At 34.6% G+C, this 19,380-nt stretch overlaps 1 non-coding gene across 1 annotated transcript; it reads right to left on the reverse strand.

Moving 5' to 3' along the window:
* Positions 1-2,412: 2,412 nt before the first annotated feature.
* LOC146882200 (small nucleolar RNA R71) lies at positions 2,413-2,519 on the reverse strand. Its single transcript, XR_014985678.1, has one exon. It is a non-coding gene; the product is annotated as a small nucleolar RNA R71 (small nucleolar RNA).
* Between the last annotated feature and the right edge of the window lie 16,861 nt (positions 2,520-19,380).

Here is a 19,380-nt window from a genome sequence, read left to right on the forward strand (position 1 = left end):
TTTGCCTTGGCCCCATCATAATCTGTGAAAAGTCTTCATGATCTTTGAATGCATATTTTCTAAAAGTTTGTGAATATTAGAGTCTTGTTAAGTATTAGGAGTGTTTACATGCATGAGTATTTTGAGTGAAAACGCAAGCCAAAACACTTGAGAGAATTTTGGTGAGAAAATACACATTTAACTTGAGTGCTTTCTTTCATAATTGATTGTCTTATGAATTCAAAAGATTAACTCATGTGTGAAAAATAAAATCTTTCCGTTTGTTTATGAATGGTAACATGATTTCTAGAATATTGATTTTTCTCAAGTAAGGTTCATTCCTTTGACCCACTTTTGATGTGAAATAAAATACCTCAGAACAAGTTTTGAAATTGCTCAATTTTGCACAGGAGTGCAAAAGGATAAGTGTGTGGTTATGATGAGTGCGTATGTTTGCCCTCATTTAATGTTTAATTATGGGTATTTAATTGAATTTTGTGTGCTTAAAGATTGATTTAATTGGGATTTCCTATAATTGGGTTTATTGAGCATGAGATACAAAAACATGTTAAAAATAGCTTTTTAGTTGCATAAATATTCTTTGGATATTTTGAGGTGTGTTAGTACAGTTACAGCTAAGTTGAGCTCATGGAGGTGTGAAAATAAATTGATTAAAGCTTCATGATACCTTAAAGATAAATCCAAGAATAAGAAATTATCAAAAGCACAAAAATCCAAGCCAAGCATTGCATGAAGACGGCAAGAAAAGCTTGAAAAAGTGAAGAAGTTTGGCTAAACCCTAAACCCTAGTGGATGAGTTATGAGTCATTATTTTCCCTTATTCCATTGCCTTTTTATGCCATTCTTGAGGGTTGTTTAGTTCTTAATTGTCTTTTGTTAGTGAATTTTCCTCAATTGGGCTTCATTGGGCCATTATTCCAAATTTTGATTAATTTGGCATTAATTGGTCTAATTATTATTTCTAATTGTTTTTAGGTATTTTATAGAGTAAATTTTGGAGCTTGGACATTTATCATAAGGTCAAGAGAGAGTTGCCACGTGATTTCCACATCATTGCCACATTTGTGCCATGTTAGTCAGGCTGTCCATGTCACTAGGCCACCATTTTCAACCTATAATGCCATTTTTGTAATTTTGAGTGACAGAATGACATTTTTGTAAATATATGGGTTTGTAGTGATGTGACCACGAAAATTTTAGGTCTTCTTGGGTGGCAGTCGCACATCATCTTCTATAACCTCCATTTTTACATTTTGAGAGCTTTATATGGTTACCCTTGGAGGTGCCACATGAATTTTGATGTTTTAGCACAAATTTTTTCCATTTTTATCCATTATTACAACACCCATATTGGATTGTACATTTTCTGAACGTTTGGAAGCTTGGGCAGTTTCTTTTTAACATTGGGACCTTGTTGAATCCATGTTTCATCTTCTATTCATGATTTGATAACTTGTTTTGTTATTGTTTCACGTTTTCTGCACCATTTTACGTTTTCTGCACCATTTTCTTATCAGTCAATGGTTGTATTCCATTTAGGGTTGAGCTTTGGTTCGCAATCCATGTAACACTAATTTAATGTGTTAATTCCTTGTAGAGAATGAATTGAAGTCTTAAGGTTATTGTTTCATATGGTAGAGTTTATTTTACTCTTTATTCGGATTCTATTTTTTGTGCTTAATGGATGAAGATTTCTGTTTAAGCTTATTTTGCAGAATGGGTCATTTCATTTTGGGGTTGTTATCATGCTTAATGATGCAATTAAAAATGAATGAATGTGTGCTTTGCTTAATTGCGTGTTGAATTTCGGTTCTAATGTTCGCTTAACTAATTATTTCAGGAGTTCAATAGAGTAGTGATAGCTAATTAATTTGATGACCTATGATTGGAAGATTTTCATTTGAATCAAGGAATTAACACTGTTTTCATTATTGTTTTATCAAATTTTCAATTACGATTTATTCTTGTGTTGAATTTCTGGAATCTGCCAAACCTCTCCCCTTTTGTTGAACTACAATCAGGAATCTTGGAGTGTAAACAATGAGTTAACGTCATGAGAGGACAATGAGTGAGCTTACAACACCTGAGTTCACTTATGACTCATTGGACATTCAGTATCCTGAGGAGGAAGTTCCTTATGTTTTAAAAATCGGATTAATACATTTGTTGCTAAAGTTTCATGGCTTTGCAGGTGAGGACCTGTGTAAGCATCTGAAGTAGTTCCATGTTGTGTGTTCCACCATGAAGCCCATAGATGTCTAAGAAGATCATGTGTACTTGAAAGCTTTTCCACATTCCATAGAGGCTAATGCAAGAGATTGACTGTATTACCTTACACCCAGGTCCATCGCGAGTTGGGATGACTTGAAGACATTGTTCTTGGCCAAATTCTTCCCTACGTCCAGAACCACAACCATAAGAAAGGAGATTTCTGGCATCGGGGAACAGTCTGGGGAAAGTCTCCACGAATATTGGGAGAGATTCAAGAATTTATGTTCTAATTGCTCACACCACAAGATATTTGAGCATTTGCTTCTTTAGTATTTTTTATGAAGGCTTGCACCAATTGGATAGAAGCATGATTGATGCTCGAGTGGTGGTGCTCTTGGTAATTCAATCCCAGCAACAGCGAGGCAATTGTTTGAGAACATGGTTTCTAACTCTCAGTAATTTGGTGCAAGAAATGATGTTATTATTGTTAGGGGAGTTCATGTTGTAGGAGCTCCAGAGTACACTAAGAAGTTAGATACCAAGATTGATGCTCTTACCACCTTAGTCAACCAACTTGTTGCGAATCAAAGACTTGCACTTTCTATTGCAAGAGTTTGTGGCATTTCCACTTCAGTTGATCATTTCACAGATTCTTGCCTATGATGCTAACATTTTCAACCATAAAACGCCCCAGCAACACCAACTGAACAATGATTTGTCCACCAACAAATATAATCCAGGTTGGAGAAATCATCCCATTTTGAGATGGGGAAACTAAAAATAGCAGCAAAACCAACAGGTTCAAAACGTACAGCCTCCTCCTCACCAATAACAAAAAGTTGCAGCTACACAACCTGCCCTAGTTCCACCTGTCCCTACTGCCATCCTAGCTCCCACTGCACCTTCATCTTGTACTTCATTGAAGGAGTTAGTCAGGATGATGACCCTTCAAAATATGCAATTCTAGTAGGAGACTAGAGCTTCAATTCTAAGTTTGACAAATCAAATAGTGTAGATGGCCACTCTGCTAAACCAAGCACAATCTCAAAATGATGACAAGCTACCATCACAAATAGTGGAGAATCCAAGAAATGTGAGTGCTATCAAATTGAGATCTGGGAAGAAGATTGAAGTTCCCAGTCCTCAACCTACAATTGAGACGGAAGTTGACCCTGCCATACTTTAGAGAAAGTATGATGTTCATGCAACTTGTCCTTCCACATCTTGGGTGTCTTCTATGCCTTCCACCTCTACTGTTGTGCCTCTCATCCCTCTTCCTTTCCCCCCAAAACCCATTCTAAGCAAAAGGATGGAAGAGGTTGACAAGGAGATGTTAGAAACATCCAGGAAGGTGGAGGTGAACATACCTTTGTTGGATGCCATTAAACAGATTCCCAGATATTCGAAGTTCTTGAAGGAGTTGTGCACGTATAAGAGGAGGCTAAAGAGTTGTCCCTTAGATTCCTTAGAACTACAAAGACCTAGGTACATTTTATGTACCTTGCATCATAGGTAACAATAAATTTGAAAATGCAATGCTTGATCTTAGTGCTTCAATATATGTGATGCCTCTACCTATTTTAAAATCTCTTTCTCTTGGACCCCTGTAACCTATGGGTGTGGTGATTCAGTTGTAAAATAGAAGTGTTGTCCACCCCGCAAGTTTAGTTGATGATGTTTTGGTTCGTGTTGGTGAATTGATTTTCCTTGCTAATTTTTACATTCTTGATATGGAAGAGGAATTTTCACATGGTTTTGCACCAATCATTTTCAGCAAAATATTTTTGAAAACTGCACGAACCAAGATTGATGTCCATGTAGGTACTTTGTCCATGGAGTTTGATGATATTGTTGTGCGTTTTAATTAGGGATGTTAACGGGGCGGGTACGAGTAGTAGCTTCCCCGTACCCTACCCGTTGGATAAATATTTGCCCCGTACTAGTACCCATATTTGTCAGGTATCCATTATGTGGTTACCCGCCTATTTTTTTCATATTCACAGGTATCCACGTGTATTAACAAAATTATTTAAAAAATAAACATTTAATCATAAATTCAAATAAAATAAAATAAAATACATCATTGTCATAAAATTTAGATAAAGTTAAAATAAACTCAAGTTCATACAAGTCCAAATAATTATAAAAGTAAATATAAAATGACGTTCAACACAATGAAAATTCTTTAATTAATACTTTGATAAAAAAGCCGACTTTCTTGGATTGATTCCTGAAAAATAAACAAAATAAACAAATAATAAACCTCAATTGACACGTGTCAAGTATTCTTATTTTGATTCATCATTTGACAACAAGCATACCATAAATGTCATTGTCTATATATTATTTGATGTATAAGCTTAATTTCAAATAAAGGAAAGAGATGAATGTCAAGGGGTGTACCTAGAAGAAGATAACGTACCAATACTTGAAGTTATAAAAAATTAGGTCAAAATGTTTTTTACTAATATATATATATATATATATATATATATATATATATATATATATATATATATGCCCTTGATATTACACTATGAACATTATCAACATTAGTTTGGTTTCACAGATACGGATACTATGATACCCGTACCCGCACCGTTAATGTGTGGGTATCAAAAATACCCGTATGTGCGGGTAGTGGGTATCCATTTTTAATATATGTTTCCTACTTGTTACGGGTTTTATCTGCGGATACCCGCGGGTACGAATGTTTTTGACATCCCTAATTTTAATATTTTAGATGCAATGAAACATCCTTCTGAGGATCACTCTATTTATCATATTGATATCATTGATGATGCTATTGAAACATATTTCTTATTTTTACCCTTTGCATTGCATGAAATATGCATGTGTTTGAATTGTCTGAATTTGCATGCATTGGTGTTGACTCTAATTCATATTGTGCTTCGGATTGTGATTTTGATGTTGATTCTGAGTTTGACTCTCTAGGTGTTGTACCATATGATTTTGATGTTACATGGTCAGAATGCACTAACCATGTTGTAGGAAGTGCATATGCATATGATTGTTATCTTGAGGTACATGTTGTGGAACCTATTTCTCCCTCCCCTCAGGTTCTTGATATTGAGCAAGCATCCAACACTCTAGAGTTGAAACTACTACTAGACAACCTCAAGTATGTCTATTGGGTGGACATTGGCTGACATTCCTGGAATTAGCCCATCCACGTGCATGCATAAGATATTGTTGGAGGATGGAGCTGAATTGGGTTGGAGCCAAGGGAGGAAATTGGTGATCAAGGAAGAACTTTAGAATAATCTTTTTTTAAAGTGAGGAATCCAGGTTAGGGGAGCTATAACTCGTTAGTCTTGCATTTTAAATTTAATTGCTTTATGAATGGCATGTATATGTATGAAAATGGTTGTCACATTTGAAATTCTGGGTTTCTGGAAATTTTCCAGAAACCGCCTGGCGGGCATTCAAAGCCACCATGCGACTCATACCAATTCTGAACATTTTTTGGGTTCCTGCAAGGAACCGCCAGGCGGTGAGCTAGGAGCCGCCAAGCGACGCGTTACTTATCACCTAGTTCTGGGTTTCTCTAATGAAGGGTCGGGCGGTAGTGACTAACTCGCCAAGCGACACGAGGCACTTTTGGCTCGATTTTGATGTTTCACAGGTTCTGGGAGGTTTCTAATCAGGGAGAAATCGAGTTTTAATCTTTAAGAATTATTAAACATTGTATTTCATTGGAAATTCGTGGAACTGGGGTTTAATTGAGAAGAAAATTGCATGAAGGTTATCTTAGGGTTGATGAATTGGGAATTTCGAAAATGACACTAATCTAAATGGAAAATGTTAATGAATTCATGAATGGGAAGCGTTAGGGATGAACCATAATCCCAATAATTAGGATCGTATCCTATGGAAATCAGAGTTGTTGTAAAGGGGGTAAGGTTCGCAGGTGCAGGAACCGCCTAGCGGCACCCCTTTGGCCGTTAGGCGCCATACCAGTGGTGCATGGTGTTCTGATTCATGAAAAACGCTATTTTTCATATTTTGGCGGAACAGGAACCGCCTGGCGGTACAAAACTACCGCCAGGCGCTCGGCTACTGATTTTGGCGCTAGGGTCCACCAATTTTTCTAGTTCGCGCAGTTTTCGTAAAACTACATTTCCCAATTCGTTAACCGTCCGATTTAGGTGAAAGTTTGGAAGGTGATTCACAACATGTTGTTCTTCACTTTGAACGGTGGAGATTTAAATTGCATAACTGGAGAGGGAGATATACATTACGCATGATTGGTTCTTTGAATTCCCTAATAGTATGACTACTAATGGATGATTAAGTGTGCTCAAGTGCTGATATGGCCTTAATTGGTGAATGTATATATATAAACATATAGATTTGTGATTGATGAGTATGTTTATGGTAGTGCTTGTTGAAACATGTTGAATATATGAACCTATATATGTTAGCTCGAATGTATGATGTTATAAGTGTGTGAATAAAGCCACTATTGATGATATCACTATGATCAAGTGGTGCATGATCATGACGGGTTTTGGGAAAGTATGGGAACATGATAATTATACTTTAAAAGTAATGGAATGGCGAGGAGTCATGTTTATATGTGTTGTTTGTACTGTTACTTGTTATTTCCCAAAGTATAGGAATTATGTGCATGTGTTTGTGGTGTTGGCTTGAAGGACTAAGTCAAATAGGGGTCTAGGATGTGCTTGATGGTGGGACGCATGATGGGCATGGAACTGTGTAGTTCCCGTCGGCTGCTAAGTGGCGAGGAGTCCTTAGTATGGTGATTACATGCGTCGGACGCACGATGGGCAAGGAACTGTTATAGAAGCGGAGAGTGGGAACATAGATCTTAGGATTGTTTATAAAGCATTTTTAAATAACTTTCTGTAATTTCATTATGGTTTTGAACAATAAATTTGTAATAGGAGGATTTGAGTATATTATTAATACTTTATTTATTTATGTTGGAAATTAAATTTAAAGGATTTGAATTTTCCTGTGTTTTTGGGAAATGCTTTATTTAATAATTGATGTATTTATTTCTGCCTGTTTATTTTATTTTTATTTTATTTTAAGTAATATCCTACCGGGATGTTACGAAAAGCATGTTGACTTCATCTTTGATGAAGGATGTGAAAAGGCTTTTGATTGCCTCAAGAAGGCCCTAACCACCACTCCTATCGTTCAGGTGCCGAATTCGACAACCCCATTTGAGCTCATGTGCGATGCATCAAATTATGCCATGAGAGCTGTCTTAACACACAAGATTAACAAGAAGCCTCGAATGATCTACTACGCCTCCAGAACGTTAGATGTTACTCAAGCAAACTATACCACAACAGAAAAGGAGCTCCTTGAGATTGTTTTTGCACTTGAGAAATTTAGATCATATTTGTTTGGTTCACCTTTTGGTGTGTTTATTGGCCATGCAACTCTAAAGTTCTTGTTGAAGAAGGCAGAGTCTAAGCCTTGGTTGATAAGATGGATGCTCTAGCTCCAAGAGTTTGACTTGGAAATCCGTGATAGGAGCGGAACATAGAATTTGGTTGCAGACCACCTGAGCAGGATAGAGAGGTTTGCTGATGATGTTTCACCAATCCGGGATGACTTTCCCGATGAAAGTTTGTTGACACTCTCTTCTTCTTTCTCTCCTCGTGGTTTGCTAACATTGTAAATTATCTTGTTACTGCTATTTTTCCTCTATTAGAATCCAAAGCTCAATATGATAAACCTAAGAGCGATGCTAGGTATTATATTTGGGATGACCCCTATTTGTGGAAGATGTGCAATGATCAAGTTACAAGGAGATACATTCAAGACCATGAGATTGACTCGATCCTTAAATTTTGTCATTCATCTGTTCTTGGTGGTCATCTCAGAACATAAAGGATAGCTCACAAGGTGCTAGATTGTAGATTTTATTGGCCCACCATCTTCAAGGATGCGTGGAAGATTTCTAGCACGTGTGAGCAATGCCAACGAGCAAGATGACCCATTTCTTGGAGACAACAGATGCCTCAACAACCCATATTATTTGTTTAGATCTTTGATATTTGGGTTATAGATTTCATGGGCCATTTCCTTGTCTCCTTTGATTTCACTTATATTCTACTTGTTGTTGATAATGTTTCAAAATCGGTGGAAGCCAAAGCCTTCAGAACTAATGATGCTCGTGTTGTTGTAGACTTTGTTAGGTCTCATATATTTTACAAGTTTAGAGTTCCTAGAGCCATCATTAGTGATCAGGGCACCCATTTTTGCAATAGATCCATGGGGGGTTTTGCTTCAAAAGTATGGGGTTGTGCACAATCTTTCTAAACCATATCACCCCCAAACTAATAGGCAAGCCGATATCTCAAACAGAGAAATCAACAGGATCTTGAAAAATGATTGTACAACCCAGTCGAAAGGATTGGAGCAACAACCTAAAGGATGCTCTTTGGGCTCATAGGATGCTTACAAGGCACCTATAGGGATGTCTCCCTAGCGGGTTGTCTCCCTAGCGGGTTGTCTTTGGAAAGCCATGCCACCTACCAGTGGAGATAAAGTACCGAGCTTACTTGGCTGTCAAATCATGCAACTTCTCACTTGATCAAGCTGGGGAGGAAAGGCTGCTGTAGTTGAAGGAGTTAAAGAGATTTCATGATATCTCTATAGCTAGAAAGGAGTTTGTTGTTGGTCAATAAGTGTTATTGTATAACTCTAGACTTGGTCTCATGGGTGGTAAGTTGCATTCAAAGTGGATTGGTCCCTTTGTGGTGACTAATGTTTATCCTTATAGTGCAATTGAGAACAAGAGCCAATCCACCGATAAGATCTTCAAAGTTAATGGGCATCATCTAAAGCCATTCCTCAACAAGACTTCTTTGCTTGACCCCACTTCTGTTTCACCATGATTTAGGGACTTTTCTTTCTCCTTTCTTACTTTTATTGCACTTATCCAGGCCCATCTATTGATGTTTGATTGTCTAATTTTGTGTTTGAGTCAATGTGTAGTTTAAGTATGGGGGAGTCTATTGTTTTTTCCTTTTTGTTAATTTGTGTTAAGTTTTTGTTTTTTGTTTGGGACACTCACTTCACTTTTGGAGGATGAGTTGTTGGTTGCTCTATTGACTGAGATCCTTGCTTTCTCTTTGCAGGTCAAGTTGCTTTTGAGTTATTTTACCATGTGTGAGGATTTGAGCCACTCTTTGTTCCTTGTTATGTGATACATGCCTCTTAAATGCTTGCACAATGGCCTTGGCTTGACTCTTTCTAATGTTTTTCTTATTCACATTCATGTTTAGATATGATTTAGGCAACTTTGTTCTGATGAGCCTATAACCAGATGAGCCTACCTTGAATTGTTTCCTTTGATAGCCCTTTTTGAGCCTGCATACCTTTTCATTGTTTTATAGCTCATTACAAGCCCTTAGCCAGAAAAACCATGATTCATCTTGCCTTAGGAAATTTTGGTGCTTCGGAATTGTTTTAGGAATATATGTTTGTGGTTGCGCATAATAAGTATGGTTGTGCGTATACCTATTTTGTTCATGGATTGCTCATTTGTACATTTTATGTCGAACTTGAAAATTGTTGTTTCTCTATTAAAAATGAAAAGAAATGATAAAAAAAATTGAAAATTGAATCTGTAAGTTTTAGAGTTTGAAATTGCTTTCATGCTTGATTTTGACATATTTCCCCATTGCTCCTCTATTTGCTTTGGTTCTTTTGGCCACTTTTCCATATGTTCCACACCTTGTCCTCAGCCCCATTACAACCTTGAAAAGTCCTTCTGATCTAGATTTGCATGTGTTTTAGTTTGGTTGTTGGTTCTAAAGGCTTGCCAAGTCTGTTTGATGTTTGTTTTTCAGGGGTCTATTGAGAGTAAACAGTAGCCTAGAGATTTGAGTGATACAATGCATATTCTGTGAGGTTATATTGCTTTCATTTCTCTCTTTGAGTTGAACTGAGTACTTTACATGTTTTGAATTTCTAGGATGATTTTCACAGATTTCTTGCAACATTGACTCCTTTTGTATTGGGTGTGTTTCCATTTTTTTTCATTTCGTGTCTGTTTGTTTGTATTGTGTCTCTTTATCTCTCTCTCTCTCTCTTTATTTTGTCTGTGTTGTCCTTGCTTTACTTCACTGTGCCTTTATATTTTTGCCCAGGAGTGCAAAAGGGTAAGTATGGGTGATTTTGATGAGTCACTATTTTTCCTTATTCCATTGCCTTTTTGTGCCATTCCTGAGGGTTGTTTAGTGCTTAATTATCTTTTGTTAGTGCCTTTTCCTCAATTGGGCTTCATTGGGTCATTATTCCGAATTTTGAATAATTTGGCATTAATTGGTTTAATTATTGTTTCTAATTCTTTCTGGGTATTTAATGGAGAAAATTTTGGAACTTGGACATTTATCATAAGGTCAAGAGGGAGTTGTCACGTGATTTCCATATCATTATCACGTTTACGCCATGTCAGTCACCCTGTCCACATCATTGGGCCACCATTTTCAACCCACAGTGGTACTTTTGTAGTTCTGAAGGGTAAAATGACATTTTTGTAAATATGTGGGACTGTGGTGATGTGACCACGAAAATTTTAGGTCTTCTTGGGTGCCAGCCGCACATCATCTTCTCCAACCTCCATTTTTACGTTTTGAGAGCTTTATATGGTTACCCATAGAGATGCCACCTGAATTTTGATGTTTTAGCACAATTTTCTTCAATTTTCATTCATTATTGACAACACCTATAGTAACACCCCAATTTTTGGGATGGCACGAAATGTTAGAAATTTTTTGTGTTTAACGGAAAAGGAATTAACATTGAAAATGTACAAATAAAAACTTTTAATTTAATTTAAATTACATAATTCAAACTGTCACTTTGTCAATAACTTCCAATAACATTTGCGATAAAAAAAATTACATAATTTTTAGTATCTGATTTAAAACAATTAAATATTTTATAAAAACTCCCGAGTTCATCCCAACCTTTATCAATTTACTCCATCCCAAAATAATCTGCAATATCACCTGCTCCCATATAACACACATTATACGATCATCGCACATACAACAAACACACAAACCAACAAATAGGGGTAAGCTAACCATAAACAATGATATATAAAAGAAATTCGTAAATAAAACATGGCAATTAATACTCAACATCTCATTCAAGTAACCCTTAAGCATTATGATCACAATCAATCCTTGGTTTGAACACACAAACCCCAAAATTCAAACAATCATACAAACCAAACATAGTATCACATTCATCTAACATCTTAAAACATAGTGATCATAATCAAGCTTTGGTTTTCCGCGGCTTCTCACCCCATAACAACATCTAGTTTTCTAGAACAGATGGTTCGATGTGTCTCACTATCGCAGTCAGATTGTCTCCCTTATTCCTCAAGGAATTATGAGTAAGAAAGTCTATGCACCATACATCGGGCACTTTACTCGCAACGAGCCGAAATAAGGTCAATCATCTTTCCCCTCCCCATTGCTTCACACAGGGGAGAGGGTACAACACTCGATCCAATCATTACCACTGCTTCACACAAGCGAGGATGACCCCTTTCCACTGCTTCACACAAGCGAAAGAGTCACCACTAGGTTCCTAGGTACGAAAAACCTCACATAACATTTAATTCCACCAAAACTCTTCAAGCAGGGCAAAACACTCCCAACATTCAACACGTGAGAATCACATATTGCCAACGAAGTACTCACCATCGCGTCATGCATAATAAAGTTCCATCACATAAACTCATTAAATTATCAAATAAAACATTCAGACAACAAACCCAACTAATGACATTCATTCTAACATAGGCATAACATCATACTCAAGTAATTATCCTCAAATCACAACTTAAACTCCATACCATACAATCCATGAAAACCAAGAAAAACCACCAATCACATAACCTATTTATTCACGCCACTCTTGTAACACCCCAAATTTTGGATGTCACGAGAAGTTATCATTGCTTTTTTAAGTAAACCAATTATATCACAAAAAGGCACTTAAAACCACATTATAATTTAAATGTAAATAGGTAGTCCAAAATTTCCATTGACAATTGTAATATTTTAAAAACAAAGTTCCTATTAAATACTAGAAAACAAAATAAATTTTCATAGTCTTCACTGTTTGATTGAAATCAACTAAAGAATAAATAAACCCCCAAGTCCATTCCATTCTCTCCTCAATCTACTTCGTGTCAGAAACATCTGCATTATCATTTGCTCCCATATAACGCACACATTATACGATCATCGCACATGCAATAAACACAAAAACAAACAAATAGGGGTAAGCTAACCATAAACAATGATATTCATAAAAGAAATTCATAAATAAAACTTGTCCAACAATACTCAACGTCGCATTCAAGTAACACAGAAACTTTATGATCACAATCCCTCCTTGGTCTGAACACACAAACCCCAAATCCAAAGAATCATACTAAACCAAACATAGCATCACATTCATCTAAAATCTTCATTAAATTCCACCAAGAGCTTTCAAGCAAGGCAAAACACTCCCAACATGCAACACATGAGAATTTATATATTGCCAACAAAATACACACCACTACATCATGCATGGGAATTAAAGTTTCATAACATAAATCCATTAACTTATCAACACATTATGCAAAAGATTTGGGATTTTGCAAATAAAACTGCAGCTTGTGTAAAACTCCAAAAATCATGTATTTATATTCGAATTAAAGATGATTGAATCAAGAATCAAATGCAACAATAACCAACTTAATTGAATAACAATAGAGAAAGTTATAAACCAAACAAGCGACAAAGGTCAATGTTGTCAACAACCAAACTACAAGAACCTTGCGATAAAAACTGCTCTCACTACAGAGCTCCGATACAAGATCCGACTAGTCAAAGTCAAGAACGATGTGTTAAGGATCAACTGTTAAAATTTCAGCTCAATCCAACAGTTAACTAAGTAGGAACCTTCATTTTAGGAAAAGTGTGCAGTTATATGATCTTGTATCGTTAGATTCTATAACTTAGTTATTTGACTGTTACTAGGAACATAAGATTAACGTTCAATCTAGATCATTACTATGAAGGTAGAAGCATCTCCACAAGAGGTCTAACATGTAATCTTCTTCCTAGAACTGTATTTACAAGACTTAGATGAAACAGAAATTCCTTGAAGCCATGATCAACGACAACGACAAACTGTTAAGAACACAACAAATTGACATGACATAAAGATGATTTATGCCATCCAATGACGATAACCGCAGAATTACAACACAATATATCAAGCAAGAAATAAAACCAAATTACATAAATCATTATGTCAAAATAGATATACTTTTTCATAGAACATTCTTAAATCAAATCATAAATTTGCAATTTTATAGATTTAAGCCTTAAAAAATGTTGCAGTGAATATTAAAATAACTAAACGCTCATTCAAATGCAATCTATGTTCTCTATCCTGATAAAGGAAAAGAAAATTGGAAATTGAAAGGCCAACTAGCGGCTTTGCTAAAACAATGAACACAATCGAGCAAATGCATTTATGAGGCATAATTACTCTAAATTGTCGTTAAAAAACTATGTCCAGCATACTATGAAAATGAGATGTCATGAAAGTATTCCAACAAACTAGTGTATTTTATAATTATAGAAATTAACAACAAGAGAAGAAACACAAGGTTGGCTTACCCTCCCTAATGGGTCTCTTTGGAATGTTTCTCTTCTCTACCGTAGCCGCTGAAATCTTACACCCTTCTTCTCGCTTCTTGTTTCTCTCCACCCCTCCTTTCTAAAACCCTAGATAACAACCAATAAACCCCCTCTCCCTCATAATCTTTCTATTAATATTCTCCCACTTAAATGTATTTTTTTTCTTGACTATTGTAATATTTTAAATCACAATTCAAAAACAATATAGAAAGAATAAAGGATATAAAATTTGTTGTGCATGAGCGATATATATATATATATATATATATATATATATATATATTTGAATCTACAACATGCATGATATTTATACGTGAATCTGCAGTGTGCGTTTCATGCAGCACTATGTACCATCCCGACCGGATATTACGAATCTATCTATAATACAATTGAAAGTATCACAAAAAGCAAAATTTTACACGTGTCATCTTCTTAGGAATTCTTCAATTTCAGATTTCTAAATTTGTTTACCTCTTAAAGAAATTTTTACACGTGTCTTCTCAACCAATCTTCTCAACCCCTTTTTCTCACTTTCCACCTCTCACTTTCCAATCTTCTCAACTCTCTTAACTTTCCATCTCTCGAACCCTACCATGTCTTTCACACTCTCCACCTCTCAGCCTCCTCAAACCCTAGCTACCTCTCTGTCACCGCCTCAAATGCTCTTCATCGCTCTGCCTCCACAAATGTTCTCCACCTCTCTTCCTTCTGAGACGTATTCAACATCTTTGCCTCCTCAAACCCTCTCGATGTCTCTTGCGACTCAAACCTTCTCCAGTCATGTGCCACCTGAAACCCTACCATTTCAATCTCATATCTTTTTCGAATCGCACTCTCCACCTCTCTGCCTCCTCAAACCCTAGCCACCTCTATACCGTTGCCTCAAACGCTCTCCATCGCTCTGCCTCCGCAAATGCTCTCCAGCTCTCTTCCACCTCAAATGCTCTCCACCTCTCTTCCTTCTCAAACGCATTCGACATCTTTGCCACCTTAAACCCTCTCGACATCTTTGCCGAATCAAACCCTCTCCACTTCTTTGTTGCCTCAAACCCTACCATTTCAATCTCATATCTACTTCGAATCATACTTTCTATTTTGATCTCTTCACTTCTCATTTTGAAACCCTAATTTTTTTTCTTCTTAATCTCAGTGATTCCAACTTCGTTTACATTTATTTTTTGTTTCTTCTAACTCAGGTTTTGTTTTTTTTTTTGTTTGTGTAGATTGTTTTTGGGGTTATTCCTTCACTAACTCTAAGAAGATACCTTTATCATGGCGAGGATTCCGGATTCTAGTTTTTGATGACACCTTTATCATGACGAGGATTGAGGATTCTAGTTTCTAATGACAATTAAGCGATCACTTCTTTCTTTTTTTGTATAAAATTATCATGTTTGATAAAATCACTTTTCTCCATCCATGATGTAATTTTAGTGGGCATGACCTTGATCTGATTGCACCTTAAATTTCAAGAAACGCCAAGATTTCAGGTTTTTTTTTTGTTTAAATGCATTCTTAATTTCATTGTCCAAGACTTGCATTTTCATAATTTCTTGCAGAAATTGTGGCCATCTTAAGTCATAAGCAAATCATGTGAATTAGTTCTGAATATGGCATTGAGGTAAGTAGAGTCCGAGGAGTAGTCGATAATACTAACCAAATTTTAAAGGTAATAAAACTAAAAAGCAGATTCCACAGTTTAATTAAATTGATAATGGAATGCCTTTAATATGTTGTATTGTTTTTTTTTTGTATTGTTGATTCAAAGATATAATTATAAGTATGTTTTCAAAAGACTGGTTGGTGTTTGCTGATTTATTGGCACCATAATAGTGTTTGAAAATTATTTTTTGTGGCCTGTGTAATCTTTTATTGGTTTCTATTACTTGAGAAAGGTGCTTATTAATTGTAGCAGGAAATGCTTCACTGTCAATGGATTTATTTTCATTTGTATATGCACTCAAGACAATAAATTAAAACTACCAAACATGAAGTTGGATTGGTTGTTTAGCCTATAAATCTTACATTTACTCTTTCTTGTTTCTTTTTATAGTATCAAGCTTGTGTTTTACTCTAAAGCATATTTCAGTCCAACATTCTGTTATTTACATGTTTTGATTAAACATGTCTTCCATTGTTATTGAGTTTATGATGTTTGATCAAATCACTTTTCTCCATCCCGGATGTAATTTGAGCTTTTATTCTTCATGTCTATTAAAGTTTCATCTGATTGTACCTCAACTTTCAAGAAACCCTAACATTTCAGGTTTACTTAATTCTTATGTAGTTTTTATAGTTGCTATTACTTTCCATTCATTACAAAATTTACTTCTGATGAAGATATGTTATCAAAGGTTATCACTCAAAGCTTATGGTGGTTTACTCAATTTTGTTTTTTTTTTACCTATATTACTCAGATAGCTTGATTCCAAACCAAGCTGCCACTAATGTCTTAGGCAGTGTTGGAATTCCAGAAAAAAGCAAGCAATTTTATTCAAAAAAGATGGCCACTTACTATTCAATTTAAAATTTTTAAATTGACGTACCTTTCCATGATGTTTAACGTTATGTTTATTTGATTTTATGTAGGTTTTTTTATATCTTATGCTTACCTTTTGATATGCAGACATCAGGTCAGTTCTTTCCTTTTTCATCTATGTTACAACATTTATGTTACTGTTTGCATTAGGTGAATTCTTTCCTTTTTCTTCTTTGTGTTGTCATTTTTCAAATGTTCAAATGACATCTTTATTTGAAATCAGATCTTTATTTCCTATTTTCGTTTATTTTTCAACCTTTTGCAACATTTAAAGTTGTTGTAGGTTTTCTTTTTCTACTGCTCTCTGCCATATTTCCTTTTCTTGCACAACATTGAGCCATGTGAAAAACAACTTTTAGTTTCTTCTATGGTCTTCATATGTTTGTCAGTCACATTTCCCAATTTTTACTCCATTTGGTTAACCAAAACCACAATATGCGTATTGTTTTAGTAAATATCTTTACTCATGTCAAAAAATTGCTTTTGCTTTTCCTGATTGTTTCTAAATTTGTGAAATCAAAACCAGAGCATGTGTGTGGTGTTATTTTTTATTTATGATCTTCCAATATTTTTTTATTATGTGTTTTTGTTTTGTACAAATACATGTCTCTTGACCTTCCTTCATTCCTTACTATTGTCTAATTTCCCTCATTCCTTACACCTTGTCTGTTATCCAAAACACACCCACTCCTTACAAGAATTGAACCCAGAGAAGGAAAGTTGGAACATCGTTGCAAGAGTGGTAAGGTTATGGTTTGTTGAAGATTACACAAAAGGAAAATCTTCATTTTCCATGGAAATTGTTCTTCAAGACAAAGAGGTACCTCCTAATACTATAAACGCCTTTTATTTTCTTACTTTTCCTAATTTTTGTAATTTTACACATAAGTTTCAATATGCTTTTATTATTTCATTTATGAAACTATTTTTGTAGGGTGTCATAATCCATGCCTTTGTTAGACACACATTGATATACAAATTCCAGTCTGAAATCAAAGAGGATAAGGTTTACACCATTCAATCTTTTAGTGTTTCATGTAATGGTGGTTCTTATAGAACTACAAATCACGCCTATAAGATCAACTTCCAATTTGGAACCAAGGTCAATATGGTTGAAAGTACCTTAGTTCCGTAAACTAGAACTTCATACATCCCTTTTTCAACCATCATAGTTGTTGGTGTTGACACAGATTACTTAGTTAGTAAGTATATTTTTCTTTTTTTTTCTTTTTCTTTGCGTTTAACTTTTGGTTAATGTTTTTTTTTCTTACTTTTTCCTTTTTCTGTAGATGTCACTGGAATGTTTACTGGTGTTGGAACAGAGAGAGAGCTAGAGAAAGGTGGAAAGAAGACCAAAATGAATGTCATCCTCATTGAAGCTGATGGGTAAGCGGATTTCATTTGTTTATCTTCTTTACTGTTTTTACTTTTTTTTATGGATTTCATCTGTTTCTCTTTTTATCTGATTTTTAACATGCAATAGTTTGCAACTGGAGTGTACTTTATTTGGTCAATATGTTGATATGTTAAATGCATTTATGACCTCTAGAGAGGATCAACATGTTGTCATTGCTTTACATTATTGCAAAGTGAAGACCTTCCAAGGTAACTAACTTTGATTGATTATTATAGTTGTATTAATTTTTTAAATTTTTTTTGACATGTTGTATTTAGTAGATAAAGTTTCTATTCAAAACTGTATGAATTGTACCAAGATAATTTTTAACTGTGATGGTGAAGATGCAACGAAGTTGAAAAAAAATGTAAGCATATATACATAAGATATATCTTTGTTTATAGATAGATATACATATATATATATATATATATCTTTGTTTATATATATATATATATATATATATATATATATATATATATATATATATATATATATATATATATATATATATATGTATATATTTGTAATATAACATATTTTTTGAACGTAGGATGTGGGATAGTACTGAATCTCCTTCTCAACCTCTTACCCAACATTGTTCGTCTTCTAAAGTTAGCTTAGAAGATGAATTCATTAAGCTGCATCCTAGGAGTTCAATCGAAGGTCTCAGATTTTAAATAGATTCAAATATTTGTCTCTATGTTGCACATAAATATTTTTTGTTAATTACCGTTCATATTTTTATTCATATTGTTTCATTATTTATTTTTCAGGAAAGTATTTTTGTAGTAAAGGCTACTATCAAACATAGATCATGATCATTGGTGGTATACAACATGTATTTGCAACAAAGTAGTTTATCCTGATTCCAAAATGTTTTTTTTGTGAAAAGTGTAACAAACATGTCATTAAGGTTACACCTAGGTAATATTAGTAATCTTCAGAATTAAGATTTTATGAATATAATATTATAAAAACTTAATAATGTTCATTAAGTCTTTAATGTTTTTTTTAGGTATAAACTTAAACTTCGTGTAATTGATGCTACGAATTCTACAACTTTTGTTGTATTTCATTGTGATGCAAGTGAAATGTTGAAGAAATCATGCTCTGATATTCTTGACTTATAAGACAAGGTTAAGTTTCATATGTAATAATTTCTTCTTATATTGTTGACATTTAACTTAAATGTTTTGTTTTATTTTCAAATTAATTCACAATCAATATTTTCCTATTATATATTGGGTACTTCTTTTCCAATTATTTAAATCATTATTGTTATCTCCAGTAATTCTTTTTCATTAAGTTACATCATTTATATTTATACTTTTTTTAATAGAACACTATTGTTGGAGACTTGCCGAAAGAGTTTGAAGTCCTAATTAATAAGACCTATCTGTTCAAAGTTGAGTGCAAGAATGATTATAATAGCAAATTTGAACAATCATTCAGAGTTAAAAAAGTTTGCATGGATGAAAAAGTAATTGAAAGCTTTACTGATGTTG

Source organism: Vigna unguiculata, chromosome 10 (genome assembly GCF_037176805.1).
Source record: "Vigna unguiculata cultivar grain cowpea cultivar isolate G323 ecotype 2 chromosome 10, ASM3717680v1, whole genome shotgun sequence".
Classification (NCBI taxonomy): domain Eukaryota; kingdom Viridiplantae; phylum Streptophyta; class Magnoliopsida; order Fabales; family Fabaceae; genus Vigna; species Vigna unguiculata.